Source organism: Bubalus bubalis, chromosome 22 (genome assembly GCF_019923935.1).
Source record: "Bubalus bubalis isolate 160015118507 breed Murrah chromosome 22, NDDB_SH_1, whole genome shotgun sequence".
NCBI lineage: Eukaryota > Metazoa > Chordata > Mammalia > Artiodactyla > Bovidae > Bubalus > Bubalus bubalis.
The window spans coordinates 12038608-12064369 of NC_059178.1; the positions used below are offsets into that span (position 1 = coordinate 12038608).

Sequence of the window (25762 nt, forward strand, 5' to 3'; positions counted from 1 at the left end):
GTTTCAGTCCCTACTGCCTGTTTCCCATCTATAACGTAGAGATAATAGCACCTGCTTGATTTACTCTACAGAATTCTTGTCGTAACCAAGTGAGGTAGAGTTTGTTAAATGAGCTTTGAAAGGTATGATGCGAATTTTCTCCCAGCTGTCATTTCATAACTATCTTTTCAAATTGAAAATATTTTAAAAGCTATAAAGAGAAAGCGTCAGTCAGTCAGTTGGGTTTGACTCTTTGCGACCCCATGGACTAGCCCACTAGGCTCCTCTGTCCATTGAATTCTCCAGGCAAGAATACTGCAGTGGGTAGCCATTCCCTTCTCCAAGGGATCTTCCCAACCCAGAGATAGAACCTGGGTCTCCTGTAGGGCAGGCAGATTCTTTACCATCTGAGCTACCAGGGTGCATGTCTCAAAAAACCCTGCAATTTATGGGTGTCACCACCAGGTGGCAATCCCATCCCAAAAGTAAAGATTGAAATGAAAAATGAGCTTCCTATTCCCAGGAATGCACAGAAGCACTTGCCCGCAGTGACTGTATTGATACGTCTCCTACTCAATAACTGTTGTCAGAGTAACTCTAAATTCTGTAACTGGGTATCCCAACCATTTTTCACCCTCAACAGCTCACGGGAGTTCTCTAGAGCAGGCTCCAAGTCACCCACCTGAAGAAGCGAGCTCTTAGCAGAGAATGGACTCAGCCACCTCTGCTCATCCCTTTGGTCAGACCCAGGAACCCACATACTTCACGTGGCTTAAAGTATGTTCAAAGGGAGGAACTGAGGCCTCTAGCCAATAGCCACACATGAACTTGACCCCTCCTTCTCCCTCCCAGGGCAAGTCTCCAGATGTCTGTGACCCCAGCCAACATCTTGACTACAACCTCACCAGAGACCCTAAACTAGATGCACTCAGCCAAGCCACTTCCAAATTCTGGACCCATAACAACTATAAGATAATAAATGCTTGCCATTTTAAGCTTTCAAATTGGGGAATCATTGGTTGCACAGCAACAGATAATTAATACATCCTGTTTCCTCACTTTTTAAGTAAAAGCACTAGTGTATCTTGGTACACTGAGAAGACCCAGAACAAATATGCAAACTATGACCCTTATCACTCACAGAGTAAAGGAGGAATAAATGCGTCAAGCATTCCTATCCAGCCAGTATAAGGCAAAAGGCCCCATGAGCAGCATAAAGGCAGACACGTTCCAATAACAAGGGAGCTAAAGGGAATTCAGGCACCCAGATCAAGCATACAGTTGGACAAAAGGTGCTGTGTGATGGAAAATGCAAAGCAAGAGGGTGCTAGGAAAGTTCAGTGATATGTTTACGTTCCTGACTTGAAGGTTTATTAAGCATCTGATTGGCACATTCAATGTCATTAGAGAATTAAACAATTTGTATTCTAATGCTGGTCCACTGGGGCTTCCCAGGTGGCATTGGTGGTAAAGGACCCATCTGCCATGCAGCAGATATAAGAGATGTGGGTTCGATCCCTGGGTTGGGAAGATCCCCTGGAGGAGAGCATGGCAACCCACTCCAGTATTCTTGCCTGGAGAATCCTATGGACAGAGGAGCCTGGTGGGCTATGGTCCATAGGGTGGCAAAGAGACACAACTGAATCGACTTAGCACACACCGTGTGTGCAGGTCCATTGGGCAGGGCCGAGAGTAAACACCATGAAAGACAGAGAAAGCAGAGCCCCCTCAAGTGGCCTAAGTACAGACTTCCAGGATGGTACCCACTATATGGTGAGTTTCCTTCAGAGACAAACAGCAGATGGAATCAGGATAAAAGCAGCTCTGCCTTAACTAGCCAAAAGTCAAGGAAAATCTCCTTGGACATTTGGCAAACCTTTTTAGCAGCCCTCCAGCAAGAAGAATCCCAGTTGACCATGTCACCAGCAAAAAGCCTGGGACGACCCTCACTGAAGAATTCAGGTTGTGCCTCTTTGGACAGCATCCAGTGACCAGAGCAAACACCAACCGAGGGTCATGCTAGTCCTTTCTTTCTGCTCTTAGTCTTGCAATCTGAGGCAGGCTGCCAGCAATTCATTCTGCAATCGAGTCTCACATCTACCGTGTTGGTGTGAAGCAGCAAAGCCACCTCGGCATTGATGACCTGTAAATCTTGATGCCATTACCTCAGAGCACAGACTGCTCACTGGTGCTGGTCATCAATCTACTTAAGGGGACCGCTGCCTCCCCAGCAGCAGCCCACTCAGAGCTTCTGAGGGAGCCCCTCACTCAGCCGATGGTGAAACCACAACCTGCGGGAGGAAGGGGTGCAAAGGGGAGAAGGAGCCTCCAACATTCCTGGAAGGCTCTCTGGGTCCTGACAAGACTTGTAGGAATTGATTTCCTCAAGAGCCACTTGTTGGAGATGGATCAATTACGATGAGTTGAAGAGCCCTATGAGAGGAAACCACAAATCAAATTTTCATTACCAGATGAAGTATGAAGGACCACAAGCAGAATCCACCAGTGTTGATTTTTTTTTTTTAAGATGGGTCAGGGACAGATGAGAGCGTGCTCTTTACCCAAGCACTAGCTCACTGCAGCCCTCTTTGGGGTTTCCTTCATGCACAATTCCTTAACTACTGAGGTGGGCATGCATGGGACTTATCTGCTTTGAACATCCCTTTTCCTCCATGATGCCCAGCACTCAAGCCATCTCCAGGGTACTAGGAATTTAGGCAACTGTCCTGGGTAAGTCCCCAAACCAAAGGGCGGGGAGGTGGGGGAAGACAGCTGCCAGCAGGTGGCTGGACTAAGACTCGGATTTGGAATCTGTTCTCAAGGTGGGAGCAAGAGAGGGAAGAGTGACTCCCAGTTAGAACCAAAAAGGAAAAACTCAGACAGACAACACGCAGAGACCATCCCTCCCTGACGTCATCCAGACTAAACAGTTGGAAATGTCTGATCCCTTCCACACAGGCCCTTCATGTGGGGCTCACCTGTTCTAAGGTTGCCCTTGATGTTTATTTTAACTTAATTCTCCTTGAAACACAGTATCTCTATAGGGGAAGCACAAGACTGATTGCCTGGTTCCACTCTAAAAGCACACACAGCAGACATTCAAGAAATCAGCTAATACACCCACTGGAAATGACCTTGAGTGTCTGAAATACTGAGCAGAGGCGGAGGGTGATGCAAGGACAGGTGATGTAAGGGTCACGTCCCCTGTGGCCTCATCACTTCCCAGGGGGACTCCCATGACAGTCTCCCGTGCCTCCTGCAGGCGCTTGCTCCCTGCAGCCCGTTTTCCAACTTGCAGGCGAAGCTGATGGTGTTACTTGCCTACTTAAAACCCCTCAGTGACCATCCTGGCTTTTGGATCAGCCCAGACTCTTCCATGTGGAAAACAGGCACCCCCAGGATCCGCCCCCTGCCTGCCTGTCCAGACTAAGCTCTCTGCTCCCCATCAATCACCCTAAACCACATGGGGCTCCCCACACCAGGCTTGCTCATCTTCCTGCTCCTCTTTGCTCACACTGCCCCTGGAACTCTGCCCCACCTTCTTCACCTGGCAGTCCCCCAGTCATCCCCCAGGATCCCACCCCAGAATCACCTACTCCTGGAAGCCAACCCTGAGCCACACTCCTCCTGCTCATGTGTGTCCCAGCGGAGCCCGGCACTCCTTCCACTAAGTGGTCAGTACTGTGCTTGTCCCTTTACTGCTGTGTCACCACCCCCCAAGACAAGCTGCTCAGTGAAGAACCACATCTTCCTCTTCCTTGTAGCAACAAGGCTTGCACAACACCTGGCAAGTAGACATAATTTTAAAAAATCAATTAACCTATCAATCTTACAGTTGGAGGTCATTTCAATTGATCCTGTGACCATTAGGTAAATTTGCAGCAATCAAGTAACATCCTTTTGCTAAATCACACAGGTGCCATCTGGGTGCTTCCTCCTACATCACACATGCAAGTGCTTGGCCCCACCCCTGCCCGACCAAATCAGAAAATCTGGGAGCTGCCCCAGTGATCTGTAGTTTAACACAACTCCAGGGGATTCTGATCCACTCGAGTTTCAGCATCAGTGCCCTAGAGCCTTCAAAGACCAACAGGAGGGAGGGTTCAGATTTTGCCCTGTAAGCAGCTGCGGTGAACTCCCTGCCTGGCAGTCTCCCCCTTTCCAGGGTGGTGGAGCCTCTCCAAGGCTGAAAGCAGCTGCATTCACCGGGGCCAGATGCGGAAATACTTCCCCTCCCAGTACCCCTTGGACTAATCGAGAGTCACCTAGGGAACAAAGGAAACCAGACAACTCTGTGCTCTGGGCTCCGGAGAGCTCTCCCTAGCCCTGGGCAGGCGGGCTGGGAGGGCCCTCGCAGACGCTGGCTGCCCGGGACAGAGTTCACCTCAGGGTGAATCCAGGGCTGGAGCACTGAGATCTCACAGAAGCCAGTTTCTGGGTGTTTTTCTTTAAAACACAACGTGGGACGCATCAGGAGTGTGACAGGCAGATCGCCCTGCCCATCACAAGCAGATATAATGGAATCGAGCAATTAGGAAGATCTTGGCTGTCAGTTTCAGCTGGAAGTTTCACTGGCAGCCACAACAAAGGCTATGGTTGTGAGCTGAATTGATGAGGTTTTTGACACCCTACTCTCCCCCCAAATCACTGCATCGTATATTCAGGCCTGCAGAAAGGCCCGAAGAACAAGGAATGTACAATTTTTCAGCACTGACGTTTCTTACAAATTCTTCTATCTAGTTTTCATTTCAGAGTGAACCATTTTTCTTGAGAACCAACTATGCACAAGGTAGCCAGGTCTCACTCACTAACCCAGTAGACTGCAACCTTGACTGCATATTAGAATCACATGGCAGGGGAAAGTGGGTTGAAAAGACTCTGATGACTAGACAAGACCCCAGGCTAATTAAACCAGAGTGTCTGGAGTCAGACCCAGGTGTCAGCAATTTGGTGAACCATGGTTTTAAATAATATGGATGTCTGGACTCCATCCCAAACCATGTAAATCAGAATCTCAAGAGCTGGAGCCTGGGCATGTATGTATAAGGGCTAACAAAGTGCTAGTCGCTCACTTGTGTTTGACTGTTTGCAACCCCACTGGCTGTAGCCCACCAGGCTCCTCTGTCCCCGGGGTTCTCCAGGTAGGAATACAGGAGTGGGTAGCCATTCCCATCTCCAGGGGATCTTCCCGGCCCAGGGATCGAACCCGGGTATCCTGCTCTGTAGGCAGATTCTTTACCATCTGAGCCACCACAGAAGCCCTGTATGTATATTATGCATATGGGTATATGCACATGCACATACATGCTTATACACACATGCATTTGTATACACATGTGTGAATATGCTTATGGTTATATACACATGCATACATATATGTATACATACATATACATATACACACATATGTACAGACATACGTATATACTCCAGGTGATTCTAATATAGTCGGTCAAGGCTGAGAACCACTTCACAGACCACTAATTCCCAAATTTGACTGCACTTTTAGAATTCTCTTTTCAACTATTCCAAACCTTAGGCCACATCCCAAACCAGCTGGATCACAAGCTCAATCGGGGGTGGTGGACTGGACACAGACCTCAGTGACTTTTGAGGGTCCCTAGATGATTCCAAAATGCAGACAAGTTTGGAGAGCACAGCACAGACTCCAACCTCCAGAAAAGCTGGGCCGGTCTTCTGTGATTTTTACCATAACTCTCCTATAGCACCTACCGTATATATTTGTTGAACTAAATTGAATTTTTAGAGATGTCTGTTCCCCTGATGTCTTTTACAAGTATGCCTTCCGGACCTGGTGCCTTTGAGGACTGTATGAATCCAATAGGAGGTGGCACAAAAAAGAACGTACTTCATAAAAAGACGTTCTGTCTCATTAGTGAATCCGACGCCCAGGGCTCCCCCAGTCCTCACACTTTTGATACTGTCGCCCTATTTGGGATTTATCCTTCTGTTTCTCCTCTGCATAGCTTCGGACAAAAAAAAAAAAAAAAGGCTTTCCAGCTCCCTTCTCAGCATATTTGAAAACTGGGAATCTTTTGGGCACTCAGGTACCCAGGGGTGAATTTAGGAACTGGAGGACTCGTCACTCCTCATTTAAGAGGAGAACAGGTGGCTTATTCACCAAGCCAGGAATGACTTGCATTTTAAAAGCCAATAAGTAAAATAGAAAACACTATTAATTTCTCACTCACAACTTTGATGCTATGCACCTAGATTTATCCACAAGCGAGGGTGATTTGACTCTATTGTAAATGCTCAAGGTGGGATTACTTATCATCTAAAAGATTCCTAGTCCCAATCCTTTTGTGGAAATGCTGGCATGTATATACCAAGTTTGCTTTAAAAGGAAGTAAACTGCAAAATCATTCACTAAAACATGGAAAAATCAGCTCAATACCTCATTTTGAAGTTACCACTTCATGGTTACTACGTTAAGTGTGACCTACCTTTTGCCCACATTGACCATTCATCTAAATGCCTGATGACCAGAAGAATAAGTGTCTGTAATGATCGCTGCAGCAGGAACCGGGCTGGGCTGAAAGAGAACCGTCCTCTGATACCAAGTCACCTCTCACTCCCTGTGTGATCTTGAGCCACTTATTTGATCTTCAGGTTCCTCATTTCTAAAGCAAAATAAATACTCACAAAGATGGTTTTCTTCCAGCTCAAACACTATGTGGCTTGAATTCTCTTGTGGACAATGATATTAGTCTTGTGGAAATGGCTTTTACTATTTTGTTTTCCTAAAAATGGATTATTATGTAGGAGAAAGTACCTTGAGTATCCAATTCCATAAAACAAAGATTAAGAACTAATATATGCATCAAATGGACCAGACACAGAAAGGCTAGAGAAAGAAGAGAGACAGCCTAGGGTGATAAAAATTAATGAGGAAAACAATTACACATCTAACCATGATATAAGACAGAATGAAATAGATGCTATGGTGTGAAACCGGAGAGGAGACAGCTTGGAATATTTTTTTAATGTCCAAAATAAATGGCCAAGTTCTTTCTACAAGGGTTAAAGGCACACTGAACTTGACTTCTAGTTCTGAACTTCATGGGTAGCAAACATGGCACCCCTGATAAGTCACCTATCTTTCTTAAGCTTCAGTCTTTTCACCTGTAAAATGGGAATCATATAATACCAGTCCAACATACTGGACAGTGCCATTGTCAGGCTCAAAGGAAACACAGGCATGAGAGGGATTGAAAATATGCTACATAAGATAAGTTACACAAAAGCATGGAGGATGACATAACTGAGTCGATATAGACTTGGGTCTGATGACTCATAAAAGCCAGAATTTCCACTGAGAAAGGAATCCAGAGGTTAAATTCAGACCTGCAGGATCTCGTATACAGTGGCTTCTTCTCTGTTTTCTACTTTCTTAATTTTCCCCCATATTTACATATTAAATAAAAATATACGTTCATGCTAAAAATTAAATAGTATGGAAAACTATAAAATTTAAAATTCCCTTCCCTCACCTCTACTTCTGCTTCACTGACTACACTCAAGCCTTTGACTGTGTGGATCACAACAAACTATGGAAAATTCTTCAAGAGATGGGAATACCAGCCACCTTACCTGCCTCCTGTGAAATCAGTATGCAGATCAAGAAGCAACAGTTAGAACCTGACATGGAACAATGGATTGATTCTAAATTGGGAAAGGAGTATGTTAAGGCTGTATATTGTCACCTTGCTTATTTAACTTATTTGCAGAGTATATTGTGTGAAATGCCAGGGTGGATGTAGCTCAAGCCAGAATCAAGATTGCAGGGAGAAATATCAGTAACCTCAGATATGTAGACACCACCTTTAAGGCAGAAAGTGAAGAGGAACTAAAGAGCCTCTTGATGAAGGTGAGAGAGGAAGTGAAAAAGCTGGCTTAAAATTCAACATGTAAGATCATGGCATCCAGTCCCATCACTTCATGGCAAATAGATGGGGAAACAATGAAAAGAGTGACAGACTTTATTTTCTTGGGCTCCAAAATCACTGCAGATGGTGACTGCAGCCATGAAATTAAAAGATGCTTACTCCTTGGAAGAAAAGCTAAGACCAACCTAGACAGCATATTAAAAAGCAGCGACATTACTTGGTCAACAAAAGTCTGTCTAGTCAAGGCTATGGTTTTTCCAGTGGTCATGTATGGATGTGAGAGTTGGACTATAAAGAATGCTGAGCGCTGAAGAATTGATGCTTTTGAACTGTGGTGTTGGAGAAGGCTCTTGAGAGTCCCTTGGACTGCAAGGAGATCCAACCAGTCCATCCTAAAGGAGATCAGTCCTGGGTGTTCATTGGAAGGACTGATGCTGAAGCTGAAGTTCCAATGCTTTGGCATGTGATGCAAAGAGCCAACTCACTGGAAAAGACCCTGATGCTGGGAAAGATTGAAGGCAGGTGGAGAAGGGGACGACAGAGGATGAGATGGTTGGATGGCATCACCTACTCAATGGACATAAGTTTGAGCGAGCTCTGGGAGATGGTGAAGGACAGGGAAGCCTGGTGTGCTGCAGTCCATGGGGTTGCAAAGAGTCGGACATGACTGAGCAACTGAACACTACCACCTGTGTAACCAGTTACTTCTTACTTTGCCACTACTCACAATGTCTCATGTGTCCTTCCAGAAACAAAGCTTATGATTACCCCATAATCAAAACTATGTATGTATATATTCCTGATTCTACTCCCTGTGTCTATAACTATCCACCTCCTTTTCTAGGTATCCATTACTGTACAGGAAAGATCTTATTTCAAACAATCTCAGTTTAAGACAATATAGTTTTAGATTACTGAAATCTGACATAGCTTCGAGTGGTGATAATTAAATAATAATGCTCTTATTATTTCTTACCAATAGAAAAGGTGGAACAGAAGACGAGAAGGTTATTTAATATATTGTCGTGGCAGTGGTGGTTTAGTTGCTAAATCCTGAACTCAGGAGTGCAGAGCAAAACAGTACTGTTTGTTGGTGAAATAAAATTCAGCTGCTAAAGGACCTATACATAGATCTTTGCTTCTGGGGATCTGTTTCTGAATAAATCAGAGAGAGAAGTCAAAGGATTTTTTTAAATTTTTTTTTACCTCCTCTTATTCTTTAAATGCATTTCAGGTTCAAAGACTGCTCATAAAAAGGGGGTTTTCAGGATTAACAAATTCAGCGAAAGACTCCTGAAGAATGAAAGCATGCACAAAAATTTAGAAATAAGACATCAAGCTTTTAACTAAAATAACAAACTATGAGCATTTTCCTGCTGGACTCCTACTCCTTATTGCCCTTCATCTAGAGACCTAACAAAATTAGTTAAGGATCTAAGCCTTTTATTTGTCTTTAATTTCCATTCAGCTCAAGAAAACCGTAAAGTATAGGAAAATTTTTACAGTTATTTAGGCCACGACATGCCCAGAACTATTTACTAGACAAATTCTCACAGTGCAGAAAAAGAAAATTCTCTCTCTTTACTCTGTATACCCTAAAGTTCTCCCTGTCCATTTGATGGCCCGTATTTCACTGGCTTTATTACACAGCAGATGTGTGGGTTGTTAGAGTAATTGGTCAAGACATTTTTCATTTTCGCTCCTTCTTTCCGGAAAGCTCAAAACAGTCACTATGGTTACTCTATTGTTAACATACTTCTCATCTCCTCTTCTAAGTGGTATACAGCAATCATCTCCCTTATTCTCTTCTTACCAATATAATCATTGCAGATTTCTGAATTTCTCTGTCCCTTTTATTTATGTTGAAAGAGCTATCACACTTTACTGTTCTGAGTCTTCTAAAAAGTCCTGACTATTTGGTAAAAAGTTTGGTAAAAGGTACTACGGCTACCGGGGCTTCCCAGGCGGCACTAGCGGTAAAGAACCCACCTGCCACTGCTGGAGACATGAGATGCGGGTTCGATCCCTGGGTCAGGAAGATCCCCTGGAGGAGGGTAGGGCAACCCACTCTGGTATTTTTGCCTGGAGAATCCCACGGACAGAGGAGACTGGCGGGCTACAGTCCATAGGGTTGCAAAGAGTTGGACACAACTGAAGCGACGTAGCTCTCACGCACACTATCACGGACACATTCTGAAGGCAGTGTGCAGCTCTCTATGACAAGTACAGACATTTGCTCAGCTGACTCTGTCTGAACTTCCTGTGGTTCTCACACATGTTATTGAAATCACAGCATATTATCTCTTATTAGCAGACAAAACGGTCTCAAAATGGCTGGGAAAAACCTCAGCTTCAAATAAATGGAAAATCTGATGTTAGAGATATATGAATATGGCCTTGATGTCAAAATAATTATACCTCTTTAGAAAAATCAGCTTAAGAGTCTAAGTTACTGGTAAATAAAGGAAGCTGGCTTGTACCGAAATGAATCATGCTGAAGGAATTAATTCACTTCCTTTCAGGCTGAAGAGTTTTCAGATGTCTTGATTCATAAGTTCTTATGGTTGGTGGGGTTTTCTAGTAGTTCTGCCTCCAAAAATAATCATGAGGGGGGCACATTTTCTGGGAGAATAGAAAATTTGTTTCTTCAAAATTAATTAAGTCATTTATCATTTCTTCCAAAGGGATCAGTTACAATCTAGAATTACTCAGGAGTGGAATGACAGACTTGTTGCTTAAGGACAGTTATTCTTTTAATTATCTTTTAAAAAGTATTTGTGTATTTATCAGTTTATCTCTTTGGCTGCTCTGGGTCTTAGTTGCAACGTGTGGGATCTAGTTACCTGACCAGAGATCGAACCCCAGCCCCCTGCATTGGGAGTGCAGAGTCTGAGCCACTGGACCACTAGGGAAGTCCCTAAGGACAGTTATTAAAAGCTAATTGGAGGGTTTCCATCTCTAGAAATATGCATAGTTATATGCAATATGTTACAATGGTTATATGTAATCTTTCCTACGTGTGAAATATTGTAAAAGTAAATGAAAATCCAAATAAGCTGAATAAATCATCATGCAATACACAAAAGGTAAGAGGTGGTCTCCGAACAGGTGGTGGGGATACCCTACCCCCACCAAACAAGCCTTTCTAGAAGGACAGATCCCTGATAACATACCTTTCATCACTACACCCAATGGCTACACTTCTGGCCAGCAGTCCCCCGGGCAGAAGCAATTTTCTGAGAGGACAGTTCTAAGGTTTTCAGAGAAAAAAAAAAAATAAAATCCCCAAATAAACACAAGAGCCCTCCCCCTTCAAAAAAGCCAATGGAGGCTCTGGTTTGGTGGGAGGGAGGGCTTCCTGCCATTCTGTGCCCCTTCACCCAACCTTTTCAAACTCAATACAGAGTTTGAAACTCATGGTAAATTTCTCTGGCTTCATGAAAGCTGCTGGGAAAACATCTATAAGAGTTGGATTGAGGCAGGGGGAAAATACAATTGGCAGCTGATTTTGAGAAAACATAGGTAACCATATGCCTTTGAGAGGCCAGAAAGGAACACAGAGCTTCTTTTGAAAAATAAGATTTAAGAAGAGTCCTTTGGAAAGGCCACCCCGAGCCTTGTGGACACAACAGGTCAGTTTCCGCAAGGAGTAGCCTCGGCCAGGGGTGAGAAATTCCGCTTTCCAAATGAAATGCTGGGGCCCATGCTGAAGGGAAGAAATCTCACCTAGCTCAAATATGGTCTAGTTTTTTGTTTTACTTCGTAACAGTTGCTGGAACACAAAGCATCTTGCTCCCTCATCAGGGTCCTTGGTCCTAAATCCCCATCTCTCTGCAGGACAGTATGAATGAGAAGGAAGAAGCCGGATGGAAACATGACTGATGGGGATCCAGAAGCAACTCCTAGAACCGCTTTCTTTGCCAAGTCACCCACTTTATTAAGAAAAGCCTGAGGAATTCGTCTCTTTTATATAGGGAAATATATCTATATTTAGCTATATCCAGTTTGTGGAAATGTATTCATCCCAACCTCCACTTTGCAGTTACAACCCAGATGGCATACTAGGAGTGGATGGAGGAAGTTCCCTAACCATGAGCTAGCAAAGAGCAGCTGGTATTCCATGCTCTTCCGTCAGTCTCTAAGACAGATGAGATTCACTACTGCCTCCTTCCGACAGTGATAAACTGCATAATTAGAACCAACCTTCCCAGTGACCATAACAAAGAAACCCAGATGAAATGCTTTAATTATTCCTAGAAGTTTCCCAGGTGGCGCTGTGGTTAAAGAATCCACCTGCCAATGCAGGGGATGTAAGAGACTGTAATCTAATCCCTGGGTCAGGAAGATCCCCTGGAGGAGGACACGGCAGCCCACTCCAGCATTCTTGCCTGGAGAAACCCATGGACAGGCGAGCCCGGTGGGCTACAGTCCACGGGGTTGCAAAGAGTCGGACATGACTGAGCGTCTGAGCACACAGCACACAAAAGTATCAAAGAGCTTACAAGAGAGAGGGGGATTCAGGCTTCAGATCTGGAATATGAGCCTGAGTTGTGGCCCTAGGTCTTAGAAGCCACTCTTATCGAGTTGGGGAGAATCTGTCAAGCAGGAAGAGAGAACTGGAAAGCTGAGCATCACCTTCACAGCCTCACAGGGTCAGGGACCCAGAGCATCCGCAAGGTTAAAGCCTGACAAGCCACTTCACGCCTGTGGTTGGGCGTGACGAAGCCCTACAAGTAAGAGAAAACAAAAAGGAAACTTCCAGTCATCTGAATGGCCTAGAAAATCTCAAGTGCCCAAATTGATCTGGGATTGCTGGTACCCAGAAAGCCGGCAGAGGTTGTTTAAAAGACTCTCTAGAACTCTTGTCATGTTTATTATCATTCAAAGCCTCAGATTACTTCATCAACCTTCAGTACTGCTAATTATATGATGCTCTATTTTTTTTTAGGTATGAGCCAATGAAAAAGGGGAAAATGCTACCAACTGTAAATGTACATCTTGATCAACTGTAAATTACATCTGAATTTCAGAGATTAAAATGTGAAAAAAATGTACTTAATTGATGAAATATGGTATTTATACAAACATTTTTTTTCAAAACCACATCTAACACACATTCAAAGATAACAAGGCACACGAGGAGATACAATGACATAAATACAAACCAACATGAGAATTAGGACAAACACCAAACAGAAGAAACAGACATATCCCAGATGGAAAAATTACCAGACACAGAATGTAAGACAACGATAGAGTACATAACTGTGCTCATGGTGATAGAAATTGGGCTTAAAATTTTCAGAACAAGGAACCAGGACTATATAAAGTAACATTAAAGATCTGAAAAAGAGCTAAAAATTCTAGAACTGAAATTCAGTAACTGAAATTAAGAATGCAACAGATGGATTTAACTGCAGATTAGACCCAGCTGAAGAGACACGGTGAGACTTAGAAGATAGGTCAGAAGAACTACCAGATGCAGCTAGGAGATATAAAAAGGATGGAGAAGCAGAAGAGAGGCTAAGAGACATAAAAGTTAAGAAAACGTTTGAGGTAACAAAATTACCTTACAACACAAAGTTCTCCCAGTAATAGGCAGTGGAGTAAATAAAAAGTAGCTAGTTTTCCTAAGCCCAGCTTCCTCAAAGACTAATGGAGGCAGATCACTTTGGGGAAGACTCAGAGGTTGGAAACAGTGGTTGAAAGTTGTAATCCGGTGGACTTCCCTGGCAGTCCCGTGGTTTAGAATCCACCGCCAATGCAGGGGACACAGGTTCGATCCCTGGTCCAGGAAGATTTCATATGCCATGGGGCAACTAAGCCCATGTGCCACAACTACTGAGCCCATACGCCCTAGAGCCTGTGCTCTTCAACAAGAGAAGCAACAAGAAGTCCAGGCACTGCGACTAGAGAAGGTCGAAACACAGCAATAAAGGCCCAGCACAGCCAAAAATAAAGATTCAATATTGTGATTTACAAGGAACATGTATCTGCCTGTTCAGATGAACAAAATATGTTTTCCATATATATGGTCTTCAAATCAATGGTTCCTGGCTCATAGCTCCCCAAACCCTTGGAATTTCCTGAGCCATACATGCAATGGGAATATCTTTTGTTAACAATATTGTCCTTTGTCCTCAGATCCTGACATTGCTTCAGAGCCAGAAAGGTGAAATGGGTGTCTCCGTATTCATAATAAACCCCATTCCAGCACACCTGGGTTTGTATTCATGAGGTGACTTTGGAAAGTACCTAGGGATGGGGGCTGGTCGTCAAGGAAACCAACCGTGGAAAAAGAGATGGAATTTTCAGTCCCACTCCCTGATTTCTGGTTGGGGCAAGGAGCTGGAGATTGAATCAACCACCAGTGGCTGGTGATTTGACCAATAATGCCTTTGTAATGAAGCCTCCATAAAAATCCAAAAGGTTTGGAGAGCTTCCAGGTTGGAGAACAAGAATGCTTCCATATGCCACCATGCTGGGCCCCAAACTCCACAAGGACAGAACCTCCTATGTTAAGCCCTCACCCTGGCTAGCTCTTCATCTGGCTATTGATTTGCATACTTTAATATCCTTTGTAATAAAACAGTAATCTAGACAATAAATGGCTTTTCCTATGTCTGCGACCACTCTAGCAAATTAATTGAACTCAAGGAGGGAGTCATGAGAACCTCTGATTTAACTTCCCTGGTGGCTCAGACAGTTAAGAGTCTGCCTGCAAAGTGGGAGACCCAGGTTCAATCCCTGGGTTGGGAAGATTCCCCTGGAGAAGGAAACGGCAACCCACTCCAGTATTCTTGCCTGGAGAATTCCATGGACAGAGCCTGGCGGGCCACAGTCCATGGGGTCACAAAGAGTCAGACATGACTAAGCGACTAACACTTTTCACTTTTGTCAGAGACACAGGTGACAACCTGGCCTGAGACTGGAGCTGGAGGGCAGTCTTGTGGGACTGAGCCAATAACCCATCAGATCTGATGCTATCTCAGGTAGAGGGTTAGACTCAAGTTGAACCTCAGGACACCCAGCTGGTGTCACAGAGGATTTATCAGATGTGTGGCAAAAACCTCATGTATGCTGGAATTGGTGATCAGAACCCTTTAAAAGGTATATGGGACCATGGTTATTTTACCTCTCTGTGCATCACTCTCCTCATATCTAAATGGATATAGTAAAACAGTACCCACTTTACAAAGTAAGGATTGAGAACTCAGTGCCTGGGAAGCACTGAATAAGTGCTTACTGCCTGCTGGCTGGACAAGACGATGGAGCTCCCTGTCCACCCGAGCTTGCTTCAGGAATGGAACAGGCAGCTCCATCACTGTGACAAAGAGTTCAGCCTGAAATACAGCCCGTGACGTATTGCAACTGTGGAATATTAGGGTTAGATGGAAGCCTTCATAAAATATCTATGCAATCAGAGGTTTATTGTTTTCCTCTTTAAAAATGGGTTTTCTACAAGCAGATCATTTTTTTTTTAAGCACTAAACCCAAATAGAAAAGTTAACAAATTAACAAAAAATACAAACAGATAACAATTCTTACGGAGAAAATGTTTAGCCAAGTTGGTAACCAAAATGCAAATGAAAGCAACATATTTTTCACCTTAAATAAATAGTTTAAAAAAATAAAAGACCCTATGTTGTCAATGATGTGGTAAAATCATTTCCAGTTCTGGAAAGCAAGGTATTAACATGGTGCTTTCCCCTGGCTGACTAATTTCACTATCTGGAAATATTTACTAAGAAAACAATCCTAATTGTTAAAAAGTATAAGTGCAAAGCTACTCACTGTCATGACACAGTGATCAGATTTGGGAGAAAATAATGCCCACTAATAACAAAATATTGTAATAAGTTAACAGGGTTCCAAAGCACTGAATTGCACAGTCACTAAAAATATGTTTACAAAGCATTTGTAATAACATGGAAATTGCTTATTACAATATTAGCTGAGAAAAAGCAAGATAAAAAATTAAAATTATATGCCTGGGCTTCCCAGGTGGCGCTAGTGGTACTCGCCTGCCAACGTAAGAGACTTAAGAGATGCAGGTTGGATCCCTGGGTCTGGAAGATTCCCTGGAGGAGGAAATGACAACCCATTCCAGTATTCCTGCTTAGAGACTTCCATGGACAGAGGAGCCTGGTGGGCTACAGTTCATAGAGTCGGACACGACTAAAGCTACTTAGCACAGCACAACACAGCATCATCTCAATTGTGTTTAAAAATGAGCTGAGGGGAAAACACTAAACATAAACATAGTACAATGTGATCAGATCAGTCTATCACAGGTAGAAGGATCATTTTCATTCACCTTGCTACTTTCCATAATGAACCCGTATTCCTTTCCCCAATAGGGAGATAAATGTTTCATTCTATTTACAGACAATATAAAACAACATTAAAGAAAGTTAAAATTTTTTTTCAAATATTTTATTGAGATGTCATTGACATGTAACACTGTATTAGTTTCAGATGTAAAACAATGATCCAATATTTGTATATATACCAGGAATGTTCACCAGCAATAAGTCATCACCAGGCAAAGCTACAATTTTTTTCTTGTGATGAGAACATTAAAGATCTACTCTATTAGCAACTTTCAAACATATAATACAGCATTGCTAACTATAGTCACTGTGCTGTACATAGGAAGTTTTATAAAACAATCTCGTTCCACTAATCCAACTGTTTCAGTTTTTATTCAGTGCGACCTGTACGCGCACACACCTTTGGCACAGATGTAATCAGTCTGAATCAGTGATTAGTTCTATCAGGATTAGGCGGCATGGAAATGAGACAAGTTATCAAGCTCTTTTCCTTCCTGGCTCTTCCTCCGCCAACATTCACCTGGAAAGATGGAAAGCCTGAAATATAGAGGGGTTTTATTTGTTTGTTTTATTAAGTTCTTAAGTACTCGAGTTATTTCCCCAGTGGTACTGAGTGTCCGAGAGAATGGGACAAACTCCTGACTCCTTGCTCAGCCATGGCCCTGACCTCTGTGTGACCTTGGCAAACCACCTCTCAGCCTCAGTTTCCCCATTTACACAGTTGGGCAGGGAGAGCTGGTCACTGACCCCCAAGATCCCTTGCAGGTCTACATTCTTAGATAATGTGTAAATTTGACCCCAACTCTCCAAACTGATCTTGATTCTTGAAAAGTTTTATAAAACTTGAATCACTTCAAACAGAAATAGAAAAACTACTAATTTTTCAAAGAATCCCTCCTACATCAAATTTTCTAATAAGAGTCTTTATTTTTGTTAAATGTAGACAATGGCAATATTGGCAGATCAGTTTCATGCAGAGCCAGGCACATTTAGATACAAATCATAGCACTTTCTCTTCCTCCTTGAAAATAGGTCAGTTTAAGGAAAAAGACTGTAGACGAATGAAAAGCCTGAAATATAGAGGGGTTTTATTTGTTTGTTTTATTAAGTATTTAAGGACTTGAGTTATTTTCCCACCTTGCCTCCAGAAGGTATTTCCTATCTGGCCTGTTTCAATGACAGGAAAAGTCTCACCCCACACTGGGGTGGTCCAAAATAGAAGTCTGAATCCAAATCTTACTGTAAACTTTTCAACTACGATTATAGTGACCCCAAAAAGAGTTTCAGTCACTTTCGGAAGCAATAACTTGGGCAGCAGACCAAACTCACTTACAAGGTCCATTAAGTTACTTCCATTTACTGGACAGAACTCAAGAATCCTGCTGCTAAACTTGAACTAGCCGTGCTCCTTCCATCCTACAAAGATGCGGTTGCTGCTAACGCTGTGGAAGTTCTACTTTTGAAGGCAGATAGGAACAGAAGTGCTGGCTACCCTGTGCTCAACCATCCCGTTTGATCGCTGTGCTCTCCTGAAGCCAAGTCTTTGAGAAGCGTCTCAGTTCCTGACTTCACGGGTAGCAGCAAGCCTGTTTGTGCAGACACTGCCATCAGCGATCCCCAGAGCCGGCTTCACCTGAAGCGAATGAAACTGAAAACTCAGAGCCCCATCCAGGGCCAGTGAAGGGCCCCAGCACACACTCAAGTGCTCATTGTTTTTGGTAAACAGGACAGTTTACGCAAGCATCCTATCCCACCAGAACTGGATCCTCGCCCACCGCTTCTCACCCCCACTACCACCCACCAGCCACTGTCCGAGCAGCGGGCTGGGATGGCCCTGTGGGCAATTGTGGTTCCCCACAGTGGTTCTACTACCTGCATTTCTGCTACATAAATCAAACACATGCTAGGGGAAGAAGCTGAGAGGTGTCTTGTGGTTTTTTTTGGGGGGAGGGGGGTGGTTGTTGTTGCTTTGTCTCAAAAAATTGACTGATGACCAGATTAGGATATGTGACCTGCAAAGGATGTTTATTCTGATTTAGGAAATTATTCACATGGAAAATGCCACAATGTACATTACACACTTGTGGGCCTCCCAGGTGGCTCTAGTGGCTAAAGAACCGGCCTGCTGATGCAGGAGATGTAAGAGACCCAGGTTCGATCCCTGCATCAGGAAGATCCCATGGAGGAGGGCATGGCAACAAACCCCAGTATTCTTGCCTGGAGAATCCCCCGGGCAGAGGAGCCTGGTGGGCTACAGTCCATAGGGTCACAAAGAGTCAGACACGACTGAAGTAACTCAGCACACACACACCTTATATTTACCAAGTCACCTATCTTGAAAACCAAGTTACAATAAAGGAGGCCTCTTCCAGAAAAGTGGGAATGGTCACATAGCACTGTACAGAGTAACCAGTACCCCTCAGAACAGCTATTCACAATAGGGGGTGATTCTGCTCCCCAGGGGACATCTGATAATAACTGGGGACACTTTTCATTGTCACAACTTGGGGAGGGGACGTGGGGTGCTACTGGCATCTGGTGGGTAGAGGCCAGGGCTGCTGCTAAGCATTCTACAATGCATAGGACAGGCCCCACAACAAATGTCCCAGCTCACGACACCAAGAGTGCTCAGGTTGAGAATCCCAGCCTTAGAATAATGGCACGTGTAGGGAAGGAAGAAAGAATCCTGTCTGGAAAAGGATTAAGCTTTAAAGAGCAGAGCGAGAGAAGGCCGGGTTGACAGCACAGGCAGGACTGCTCTCTGACCTTGGCCGCCACGCCAGCCACCAAGCAACGAAGGCTCCAGACTTTTGTGGATTGTGGGCCCACAGGGACCTTTGCCAAGACTGGCTACCCAAGGAGGTGGTAGCAGCATCACTTCAGAAGCACCAGGAAAGGCCCTTCGCCTCCCCCGTTACCTCCAACAGCCACTTGTCTATGCCTGAAATCTCATGGTGGATAAGGCCTTTCGTTCCATAATGAGGTTTAAAGTGCAAGGACCCCTGGAAGACAGAACAGTGACCTACACTCCTAGTCAAGAGAAAGGGGTTGATGACAGGTTGGTTTTGTCCTGAGTTTTCATACAGTGAAAGGCTCTGAGGAGCTGAAAGTGGTAGAGAGGGAGAAAGGTCAGGCCCTTCCGTAGGGAAAGGTGGAAGGAATGGACAATCCAGGGTTCTGGAATAAAAGTCACCTACCCTGCAGACTACGCCAGAGCCTCCAGGGAGGGAAGGATGTAGAGAAAAGACCAAGTTACATTCTTGGCTTTGAAGAAGATTACAATCAAGTTTGGCTCAGGTGAAAAAAACCCTAGGAATGTTGGAAAGAATGGTAGGGATGCAGTGCTCCCTGCAGCTGGAACAGGAGACAAGGGTTCTCACCAGCCACCAGCCATGGGAATTACAGTGAACGCCAGGCCAGGCTGGGTGAAGCCCCCACCTGACTGAACTGAACTGAAGTTAAAAAGACAACCATACTAGACACAGAGAATTTCTCACTCTCTGATAAAAGGAAAGCCACAATTCCATGAGCATAGAATTTTGTTTTTGACGTTAAATTCTAGGAAGACTCTGCTCCTAGCTTTTCACGTACGCTGCCCAAGCAACCCGTTTATGTGTTTATCACAAGAACTCCTACTAGACTACATCATACCTACTAGTCTACATTTTCCTGATAACAGCCTATCAGTTCAGTTCAGTTCAGTCGCTCAGTTGTGTCCGACTCTTTGTGACCCCATGAATCCGCAGCATGCCAGGCCTCCCTGTCCATTACCATCTCCCAGAGTTCACTCAAACTCACATCCATCGAGTCGGTGATGCCATCCAGCCATCTCATCCTCTGTCGTCCCCTTCTCCTCCTGCCCCCAATCCCTCCCAGCATCAGAGTCTTTTCCACTGAGTCAACTCTTCACATGAGGTGGCCAAAGTACTGGAGTTTCAGCTTTAGCATCATTCCTTCCAAAGAACACCCAGGACTGATATGCTTTAGAATGGACTGGTTGGATCCCCCTGCAGTCCAAGGGACTCTCAAGAGTCTTCTCCAACACCACAGTTCAAAAGCATCAATTCTTCGGCGCTCAGCTTTCTTCACAGTCCAACTCTCATATCCATATACGACCACTGGAAAAACCATGGCCTTGACTAGATGAACCTTGTTGGCAAAGTACTGTCTCTGCTTTTGAATATGCTATCTAGGTTGGTCATAACTTTCCTTCCAAGGAGTAAGCGTCTTTTAATTTCATGGCTGCAGTCACCATACAACAACTATATGCCAAGAGGCTGAGGACCCATGGTTTTCTTGCCAATCTGGATATTCCAGTGTCACAAGATCCCATCAGAGTAACAGACTCATCTAATCTCTTACTAGATAGGACCCTCAGACCATTTGATTCTGCCTTTATGTCCCCAGCCACCAGAAATATAGAATTTTAAAGCCACTCTCAACAGGGTCATGGTTTGGAGCCAGTGGCTGAGGGGTCTAACTTGGCCCTATCTTCATGCTCCACCCCACAAGCTTCCTGGTTTGATTGTCTTTGGTCTTTCTGTCCCCACCATAGACTTTCCCCCCTCTAAGTGTCAATGCTTTGCCTCATTAACCTTTGATTTCCTGCAATAACTACCACCCTGCTTTGCACAAAGAGAACCGCCTCCTCCCTCCTTCTTTTTAAAGTGAGGAAACTAAATTGGAAAGAGGTCCTTTTCATTATTCTGCCCTGCTCCCGTCTGATAAACCCCTCAAGCTGGAATGTACCAGACCAGCTCTTCCTACACCACACAGCAAGCAGTCCGGGAAAGTTAAAGGCAGGTTACCAAAGGAATTGAAGGGTTAGAAGACATATTTTGGCTTCCTTGCCTCGACGTGTCCCCCGCCCCCAAAGATACACTGGGCAGCCCTTCAGCAACAAAACAAAAACGTCCTTGTACGCTGTAGTTGCTCAGTAAATATCTATTAAGATACGGTCAGAGCATCGGTACCGTGAATACAGTAAGTACTCAATAAACTCCGCTAAACTGAAAAGTTCGTAACACACCTGCTTTGCACACAGTAGGCGCTCCATTAAGTATCTCTTAGGATAATCGTAGGGCTGCTGCCTTGCACACAGTAGGCCCCTATAAAAGGCTATTAAATTAAATAGAAGCAGACGCTCGCTCCTCAGAGAACCCGGGCAGAAGTGACATTAATCAAGTCCCAGACACAGATCCGTGAATGGCGATGCGCGTTTCGAGGAAGCGTTTCCGAGAGTGCGGGAGCGGCGCGTGACGGCGCGCGGCAGCGGCGGACATCCCACTCTTAGGCAGGCGGCCGACCCACTGCCTGCTCCCCAGCATTGATCAGTGATCGGGATCTCTTCCCCACTCGGGGGCGGGAGACAGCTGCCGCCTCCAATTGTCACTTTGGGCTTGCACCTGGAGCTTCCGCCAAGGTCCCCCTCCCGGGGGTATCGGCCCGCCCCGGCTTATCCCCGGATTCCGGAGAGTTACCGACAGAACAAAAGCAAAAAAAAAAAAAAAAAAAAAAAAAGGCAGCCGGGATTCCTTTTCTGACGGAGGGCAGCCCGGAAAGAGGCTGGGGGAGCCGGCCGGGGACCACGCTGTGATGTCAAATCTCCTCCGCCTGCAGCCGCCCGCCCTCCCGCCGCAGATACGCGTTTGGGGTTCCCCCAGCCGGGAAGGCGGCGGGGCTTCCTCCCTCTCAGGCGTTCGGAGCCCCCGCCCTGGGGCCGCGAAGGGGCAGAGTGGGAGCTTCGGTGGGGTGGGGCGTAGGGGGCGCTATATTAACCCTGAACAAGACAGGGAGAAGGCTGGAAAGCAGGGTGCTAGGGGACTGGGGCAGACCCCATAACCGAGATCCAAATCTGAACTTACAGTGCGAACTGCCCCTCGGCGCTCCAGAACGCGCCGAGCAGTCCTTGGAGATGGGGGTTCCCTCGCGGCAATCGGTCCCCACGACCTCCTCCCCTACAACCCTCGCCCCTCCGCCCCGGGGGAGCCCACCGTCCACTTTCACGTCCAAACCGCCGATCCAGGGTCTACACCCGCGCGCTCAGTCGGCGGAGCAAGGGGTCACAGAGGGCAGCCGCGCCGATCCCACGGGAGACGTCCCACCGCTCGGAAACACGCGAGTGTGAAATTGGCTAGGGTTTTTGTTCAGGAATTTTTTTAAAAGGTGTAATGAGGACTGCAGAGAGAGCGGGGAAGTGTCATTTCTTCCTTTCTCTCCGGCTCCTCGGGAGCCCGTGGAACTCCGAGAGGAGCAGGCAGCCGGGAGAAGAAAGAAGGCGCAGGGGGGAGCCACTTACCCAAGGCAGAGCCCGAGAGCGCGGCGGCCCGGGAGCGAGCGGCGCCTTTGTCTGCGGCCGCGGCGCCGGCGCGCTCTGCCTAGCCTGTCCCAACCCCGGCGCGCGGCGAGCTCCCGCGGGCGCCCGGACAGCCCGGCGCGCGGCTCCGGCTCGGGCTGCCTCTCTGGCCCCGGCCCGGGTCCTCGCCGCCCCGCGCTCTCCGCCGCGGCTCCGCCCCGAACTGGGCCCCGCCCCCGGCCCGCCGGGCCCCCACCTGCTGCGGCGGCGGGCGCGCGGGGGAGCCCGGCCTTGGGCGGCAGGGGGCGGCTGCCTCCCCCGCGCGCCCGGCTCCCTCCTCCCGCAAGCCCCGAGGCCGCTCCGCCGCGCTGTTCCGGGGCGGAGCGCGCGCGGTGTAGACCGGCCTTCTCCGACCCAGCCCTCTCGGAGGCAACCTCACCTGGGGGGCCTGGGACTCGCGTTCTCTGAGTCGAACCCAGCTCCCCAGGGTAGCCTGCCCTTCCTGCCTGGGAGCACGCTCCCCAGAATCCTCCATCACCTTTGGAGCTCGTCCTACTCCTCCCCGAGGGAGGGGACCCCCTTGAGCTCTGCCGCGAGGGATGGGGCGGCGGGAAGCGGAGTGCTTCTGCGCTCGGTCGAAACCCTGGCCTCTCTGCCGGGTCCGCCCTGCTCTGATGCGGCGGCCGGAGGCGGGGACGCCCGGGAGGAGAAGGGACCAGCCCGGACTGGGTGGCGCGGGAGAGGGGACCCCGCCGAAGGTTGAGGGGCACCGAGCGCACGTGCACCAGTCCAGAGCCTGGCGCCCGGGCTGTGATCTGTGCTCCTTTGCACGACCGGGATAAAACTAACAGAAGGGAAGCAACACTTAAGAAGCCAGAGAAAAGGAAAGCAGAAGCCACTAGACCTGTACACTAGTAATAATTAGCGTTTAGGTGGTGCCTTCGGGCAAATCCAAAGTGTTCCACACTGATTAGGGGCGTCGCTTAATGCGTGCGCCGCAGTGGGATGGATCGAGAAGCCGCTTTTCTAGGCAGAGAAAAATACGATAACCTAAATATTGTATAATGAGGTCACTGGTGGCTTTAGCTGCCCTTGAGCCTTCCCTTCTCCCAACTTCCAAAGCAATCAGTGCGAGAACTTCACTTCGACACTCTGGAGGGTCTGCCATGTACTCTGGTTCTGCTTCACGCCCCCCTCAGCCTCCATGGCCTCGTACAATTCCAGGTGTGTAATAGGCGCTGGATAACCGTTGAAAGAATTACTGTGTGAATCATATAACTGTGCTAATTGTAACATGGGCAAAACCAAAAAATTTAAATTATGAGATTATATTAGAAATATGCATTAAGTGGTTAGAATAGTGATGTCCATGTGAAGGATAATAAATGGTAGCTGTAATTACTGTACAGATACAATTGCTATTAATTATATGTGTATAGGTAACAGGTTTAAGTGTGTGTGCTTAGTTGTGTCCAGCTGTTTAGGACCCTATGGACTGTAGTCCACCAGGGCTCCTCTGTCCATGGAATTTTCCAGGCAAGAATACTGGAGTGGGTTGTCATTTCCTTCTCCAGAGGATCTTCCTGACCCAGGGAACGAACCTGTGTCTCCTGCATCTCCTGCATTAACAGGCAGATTCTTTACCACTGCTGCTACCAATAGGTTTAGGAATAGATTCTAAATTAGAGACAGCAGTGATCTGATTCTCATTAACCTAAAAGAATACACTGGGATAAGGAGAGAGTGTGCAAGAAGCAGATATGTGTCCATCAGTGGTGAGACATTCCAGTGTATCTTCCCCAAAGAGAACATTTTAACATTTTGCTTCTTTAATTTTCATTACAAATAAGTGTTATCAATTCAGTGGGTAGGCATAAATCTGAAATGCTGTGTGTTGATTTATTTCTTTTATAACATATTTCCTAGGAAGGAAGAATAAGAGGGTTCAAGGATGCTCATTTTATCCAAAAAAGCTGGAAGGGCGAATGTCCCACCTCGTCTGACCAGGAAGACCCCAGGAAATCGCAATCTCCCTCCTGGGTGCTTTAGATCAGTGTCTTGGGTCTGTGGAACTGCTGTGGAAGCAGTGTTCTTATCCACGTGAGATAATTTATCTCTTTCATTTGGCAACTGGGAAAATGTAATTTTCTCTGTGTGATGAGCATGAGTGAATGGATCATGCATAGTGAATGGCCATCCTCCAAATCTGGGGACAAGGGTGTGAAATATGCATTTTAATATCGGAGTCCATTACTGCACAATGCCAAGGGAATGAATAGGAACTAGACTCCCTCCATCACATTGATATCACATGCTGTCATCCTGTGGATGCTGCTACCAGGAAATAGGTTGTTCCTTATTTTTACCCTCAAGAGAGGACACCTAAAGAAACAGCTGGCCTAAGTAGGGGTGAACCAGCAGAAAATAACCACACAGAGCTTAGTGGTTGGGAAAGCCACCAGGTTATTTTGGACTTCTTTCTTCCTGGGGGAAAAAATATACCAGCATTTTCCCACTGTCTATGACTGGATATGCAAGTTGTACCTTGGTGGCTAGGCCAGGGTCCTGGAGTACACAAGCAGGGAGTTGCCACCTTAAGCAGGAAAATGCCATGCCCACCTTGCTTAGGGTGGATAGATATAATTTTTTTAAATTATTGTGGCTATAGAATGAATGCTGTGTCTCCTCAAATTTTATATGTTGAAACCTAATCCCCAGTGTGATGGTATCTGGGGACTTTGGGAGGTGATTAGGTCATAAGGGTAGAACTCTCAACAATGGGATTAGTGCCCTTATAAAAGGGCACAGGTTGAAGACAATGATCTAAGAACAAGGAAGCTGGCTCTCACCAGACACCAAATATGCCAGCACCCTGATCTTGGACTTCCCAGCCTCCAGAACTGTGAGAAATAAATGTTTGCATCAGCCACTCAGTCTATGGTATTTTTGTTATATCAGTCCAAAGGGACTGCAACAATCGTGCTAGCTAAATCTCTTGTGACACCCATTTTTGACTTGGGCCTAGGTGGAAGAGGGGAGGCAATTTAGATTTATTAAACAATTTCCCCCACCCCACTCCTTCTGTTCCAAGGAGAATTTGGCATCAGTGTTCATGACTTTGTGGCCTCTCTCCTTGTGGTATGGACTGGTCATGTTTAAGGAACTGACTGGACTGTGACTTCTAGAAGGTGGAGTCCCAGTAGCAGGGGCATAAAAGTAAGCCTATGCTGGGCCAGGTGTCCTGC

The 25762-nt window shown here is 46.0% G+C and overlaps 1 protein-coding gene across 4 annotated transcripts in view; it reads right to left on the reverse strand.

The window, feature by feature from the left end:
* Nucleotides 1–23178, reverse strand: part of MAPK4 (mitogen-activated protein kinase 4) — a 168030-nt gene extending 144852 nt beyond the window's left edge. For 3 of the 4 annotated variants that reach the window (XM_025273704.3, XM_025273703.3, XM_025273699.3), the window contains exon 1: nucleotides 22521–22702. The gene's annotated coding sequence lies outside the window, so the exon portion shown is untranslated. Of the gene's footprint in view, nucleotides 1–22520; nucleotides 22703–22956 lie in introns of those variants that run through there. The other variant, XM_025273700.3, reaches the window with a different exon arrangement.
* Nucleotides 23179–25762: the final 2584 nt, after the last annotated feature.